The following is a 6072-nucleotide window of genomic DNA, read 5'->3' on the forward strand; positions in this document are numbered from 1 at the left end:
CTAAAGAGAGGGGAGGGGAGGAGACATCATAGGATGTTTTCCTTCCTGGAATTGGAGTTTAGCCCCTGGTCTCTCACAAAATGGATTCTCTTTTAAAACAGAGTTGCTTGAGTTTTACATTATTGAATTACATTTGCAAGTATTTTGCAAGTTTAATTGCAAGTTCTTTCGTCTGTGTTCATTAGGAAAGCTGACTTATAATTCTACTTTTTTGGTTGATCTTTATTGAGATCAGGTTAATATTTGCTTTGTAAAAAGACATTAGAAGAGTTCCTTTTCTTCTTTGAAGGTCTAGTAGAATCCATCTGGTCAAATCCATCTGGTTATTGCTAGGTATAGGTGCATGAGAGAGAGAGAAAGAGAGAGAGAGAGAGAGAGAGAGAGAGAGAGAGAGAGAGAGAGAGAGAGAGAGAGTGTGTGAGTGTTTTTAAATTACTGTTTCTATGTCAGAGTTCTGGATCTGTTTATATATTTCTTAGTTTTGGTAGAAAAAAAGGAAGAAAAAAGGGAAAGTCACTTGAAGAATGGAGCAGGCTCTCGAGCATATGCCTTTCCCAGATCACTAGCCCGTCCACTAATTTTGTATGTTTTCATTTTCATTTATTTCAATGAATTTACAAATGTCTTGGGTTTTTTTTTTAAATAAGTTCTCACTTTCCTTGTGGGAATGCTTTCCTGAATATATTTGTGCTACTATTTTCTAAGATTGGCTCCTTGTGATTGGAGCACATATTGTACATTATTTTCCTGTTGTATATATATTCTGGTTTATTTAATGGTGTAGCATAAAGATGTTAACAAAAAATTTACATAAAAAGGCAACTCTTGCCTCAAAGAGTATTTTGGAGCTAAATTTGAATGACTAATATCCTGGAACACATATATATGTTACTCCAAATTCTTCATACCTATGTGTTGGTATATGTATATGCGTATGTGTATATGTATAATGTAGATCCTATTTTATTGCATTCTAATATCTAAGACCTTCCCATGCCTTATTCCACTCCCATCTCTTCCATGCCCCTGACACTAGGTGGGAAAGAAAGGTGAGAGGGGAAATGGGGCATAGACCTCTTTATATTACTTCCTGCTGATTAGGGGATCTGTTGCAGGACATTTGATCACATTGTGAACTAGTTGATAGGAGGTAGACACAGGATTATTAAGAAAAAAAGAACATAGACAATAAGAAGAGTTGGGAGGATAGATAGAGAGATATACAGGAAATAGAAGAGAGGGTCATTCAGTTTGATTGAGGGTTTTTGAGATGGTGTGAGAGGGAGAGGGTGCATTGCTAGTGGGATATCTGCTAAGTAGGAAGGTCAGCTGGGTGCTTCCTCTGTCTCTCTGAGATAGCAGGCTTTCACCCCAGCATCTGGCTTCTGGGTCTTCATTGGTAAAATGAAATGATTAAGATTTTATTTAAAACAACCACAACAACAAACAAACACAGGCATTGGGTATGAAGGGGCAAGTCCAATCTTCATTGTCAGAGTATCTAGCAATCCAGCAATTCAGTAATAGCAAACCAGCAATCCAGCAAATGCAGCAGCAAATGCAGCAGCAGAGAAAGGAGGGACCGGTGAGGTGGGGGACAGAGGTGCTGGATTGGGAGGGGACATCTCAGGTATAGGCCTCAGATACTCTCTGATGAATTTTCTTGGGCTTTGGGTGGTGACTGTTAGGTGTCTACACATTCTGAAGTATTCATTTAATTGTTGCAATGATGCTAGCTCACATGTAAAGGAGGGTAACACATGGATGATAAGGGAACTAAAAATGGCACAAAGTAATATAGCTATGGACTTGTATTCTGGTTGGTTATGTAAACTTGACACGAGCTAGAATTATCTGGGAAAATGGGCCTTAACTGAGAAGATGATTACACCAAGATTGCCTGTAAGAAGTCTATAGTACATTTTCTTGACTGTGAGTGGTGCCATCCCTGGGTGTGTAAGAAAGCAAAATTAGTGAACCAGAGAGAACAAGCCAGTAAACAGCATTCCCCCATGGCTTTGGTTTAGTTCTAGCCTCCAGGTTCCCGCCCTGCTTCAGCTCTTGACTTGAATTCCCCCAGAGATGAACTATTACCTAAAAATGTAAGAAGAAATAAATCCTATCTTCCCTAAGTTGATTTTTATCATAGTGTTTATAGTGGTTTGAATCTGCTTGATCCAGGGGAATGGCTCTACTGGGAGGTCTGGCCTTGTGGAAGTAGGTGTGGCCTTGTTGGAGAAAATGTGTCCCTCTGTAGGCTTATTTTGAGGGGAACTCCTAGTGCTAAAGCTCCACTCAGTTCAGAGAAGCCAGTGTCCTTTTAACTGTCTTCAGAGAAAGTTGGCTCCTCCAGCATCATTTCTGCCTGCACGCTGCCATGCTTCCTGCCATGATGATAATGGATTGAACCTCTGAAACTGTAAGCCAGCCCCAGTTAAATGTTGTCTATTATAAGGGTTGCCTTGGTCATAGTGTCTCTTCACAGCAATAAAATCCAAATGAACACAGTGTTTTATCACAGCAATAGAAACCCTAAGAGAGAATTGGTACCAGGAGTGGGATATCACTATGACAGGTCTTCCATTCTGTTAGACTGGATTGTGAAAGATTTGAGAACTTTTGCTGAAAAAGCCAGTAAATGTTCAAATCTTCACAGGCTATTTTGTGGCAGCTTGAAAATAGACTGTTGAGAGAAACACAGATACTGTAGGCTTCGCTGGTGATGTTTCAGAGAGAAACAGAGACTATCAGGGCTGTTTGTGTAAATATTTTATATTAAGGATATATAGGATCTGGTCAGCTGGAACAGAATAATCAGCTGTGATAAACAAGAGAAGTGAAACCTTTGCTTTACTTCTTTAACGATGCAATTGGAACTGAAAAGTTAGTAGTGATTAAGAAGAGCCCACTGAGGTAAAATCTTCTGGGGAGTGTTTCAGCACACAGAAGGTGTGATCCAAGGTGGCTAAGGATGCATCTCATGCTAGCAGCCAAACTTGGTAATGTGTAAGAATCAGCTAGATGGTGTTGGTTTTGAAAGCATGAAGAAGTCATGAAGAATAGCTCAGGTGTATCACTGTGAATGGCTATTTGTGAGGGTACATCATTCTCAGTTGCAGTGGATAGATACCCCAGTATATAAGAGATACTAGTACCAGCCAAGTGGTAGTGGCAAATGCCTTTAATCAAGAGGCAGAGACAAGGTGGATCTCTGAGTTTGAGGCAGCCTAGTCTGCAAAGTCTATTGCAGGACAGCTAGGACACAGCAAAACCCTGTCTTGAAAAACCAAGACAGGGGGAGTGTGGGTCAAACGGACTATGCCACCAGACAGAATACTGGTAAGGTTGAGCAAGCCCAAACCCCATGAGACTCGGAATTGAGTACTGCAGTAGTGGGGCGACATCCCTGCCAAAACCTGCTCTGGAACACATAACCCCACTGAGAAGACAATCAGTCATGCAAGGAAAATACCTGAAGCCCTTCCCCATGCGAACAGAGCATCTCTACCCCCTCAAACTGAGCCAATGGAAAGCAGCTACCACTGGATCCCACCCTACTCCTCAGTGTTTATAAAGTCCCCATCCACATGACCTAGTGCACAAGTTATTTCACCAAGAATAGCCTGAGTGGTTGTTTTACTGAGCTGTAACACTTTGGAGATGATTTTTCCTTCCCTAAAGCATTCATCACTCGACCTTAGACCTGCCTGGCAGGCTGGCCTCATACTCCTGCTGTCCCTGTAACTACTGCTGCCCTCACCACTGGCATTGGCAGTGCCACAGTAGCAGGCAAGACTAGGGACCCGGTGTACCTGCCCTGCTCGGGCTTCCATTCTGAGCGCTGTTTCCAGATGGACCAGAGAACCACAAAACCCCTGGTTATGGGGAGGATGATGGGTAAAGGGTGAGGGGGTAAAGGAAGGAGTGAGTGAGTGAGGGAGGGAGGGAGGAGGGTACCACCAAGAACAGAAGCAGGTGTAGAGTAGAGCCTGTGTCTACAATACATACTATATGCTATGAATGACAGAGCTAGAGAAATGGAGCCCTTTGGAGCTCAGAAGACTATGATGTCAAGTTATTGAGTTATACTTTCAAACTCAGGGTTTCTTTTCATTTTATTATGTCTGTCCCCTGATTCTTTCCTCTCAGAGTAAGGAAGTATGTAACTTAACTTTGATTTTACAGGATTGTCACAGTTGAGACTTTGAATATTTTTTAAAGATTTATTTATTTATTTTATGTATATAAGTACACTGCATCTGTCTTCAGATGCACCAGAAGAGGGCATTGGATCCCATTACAGATGGCTTCTGGAAATTGAACTCAGGACCTCTAGTAGAGTATTCAGTGCTTCAAACTGCTGAGCCATCTCTCCAGCCCTGACTTTGAATATCTTTTTTTAAGAGACGGAATATTAAAACTGTTTAAGTTTGGGGCTAGAGAGATGGCTCAGTGGTTAAGAGTACTGATTTTGGGGTTGGAGATTTAGCTCAGTGGTAGAGCGCTTGCCTAGCAAGCGCAAGGCCCTGGGTTCTGTCCCCAGCTCCGAAAAATAGAAAAGAAAAAAAAAAAAAGTACTGATTTTTCTTCCAGAGGTCCTGAGTTCAATTCCCAGCAACCACATGGTGGTTCACAACCAATGCCTTCTTCTGATCTGTCTGAAGAGAGCAACTGTGTACTCACATACACAAAATGAATAAATCTTTAAAAAAGTTTAAAAAAAACCCTGAGTTTTAGAGTTATTTATGTCATATATTGTAATAGTAATATTACATAAAATCTGAGGGATGAACAATAAAAGAACAGGGTTGGATAATTATGTATTTGCGTATCAAGTTGTCAAGGGTCAATTGTCCTGGTTGGGGTGGGGTTTTTTTTGTTTGTTTGTTTGGTTTTATTTTGCTTTTTGTTTTTTCCTTGCCTTGACACAAGCTAGAATTACCTGAGATGAGGGTAGTGGACTAAACCTCTGAATGTTAGCCATCACCAATTAAATGTTTTCCTTTTATAAGAGTTGCAGTTCTGGTGTCTCTTTGCAGCCATGGAACATTGACTAAGACAGACTGTGACCCAGGATATTTAAGCCAAATAACCCTTTTGCTGCCAAAGATGTTCTGGTCATGGGGTTTTATAACAGCAACAGAAACCCTAAGACAAGGTGTGACATTTCAAACTCCATACAGTCTTTGAAGTTTTAACCAGTTCATCTTTCCTGCAGAACGTTAAGTGTAAGGTGATATTCCTTCAGGAACTTTTGTTCACAGAAGTTCATAATATATGAAATGAGAAATACATATGTACTGCAGCTGGTGGTCTAGCGGGACAATAGAGTTGCTCGTGTCTTCTGTCTTTTGTTTCTTCTGCTTAGTTGTTCTGTCCATTATTTACACTAGGATATTAAAGTGTCTAAACATTGTTCTTATATTTCCTACTTATATCTTCACTTGTCAGTACTTGCTACATATTTTACTGATATTTTATTATGTATATGCATATATATTCCTCTGGTACTTTCTTACTAATATTTTTATTTAATAAAACATGGTGGTATTGTCATAAAAACACATAAATAAACCATGTCATCAACTAATCACTGACAAATTCAAGAAGGCTATATATACACACACATATACACAGAAATTATTAATTTACTTTCTTTCTTTCTTTTTTTTTTTTAATCTGAGACAGAGTTTCTCTATGCAGCCCTGGCTGCCTTGGAAAGTGCCTTGAACTCACAGAATTCCAGGAAATACTATTTTTAACACCACTTGTGTTGGGTAAACATGCAGAAGAATGGAAATGGACCCTTCCCTTATACATACAGGAATATCAAGTCAAAATGGATTAACCACTAAAATTTAATATCTGAAGCTATAAAACCTCTGCAAAAAAAGGTGAGAAGAAACTTCCCCAAAATTGATGCTGTTTTTTTTAAACATATATCACCAATCCAGAGAATTTAAAAAAAGTATGTGTGATTATGACAAACTAAAAAAAACGTACTGGAAACCCCCCCTCCCATGAACTAGATGAAAATTTAGCTTACAAATAAAATATAAAGGTTGCTATCCC

Source organism: Rattus rattus, chromosome 11 (assembly GCF_011064425.1).
Source record: "Rattus rattus isolate New Zealand chromosome 11, Rrattus_CSIRO_v1, whole genome shotgun sequence".
Taxonomy (NCBI): domain Eukaryota; kingdom Metazoa; phylum Chordata; class Mammalia; order Rodentia; family Muridae; genus Rattus; species Rattus rattus.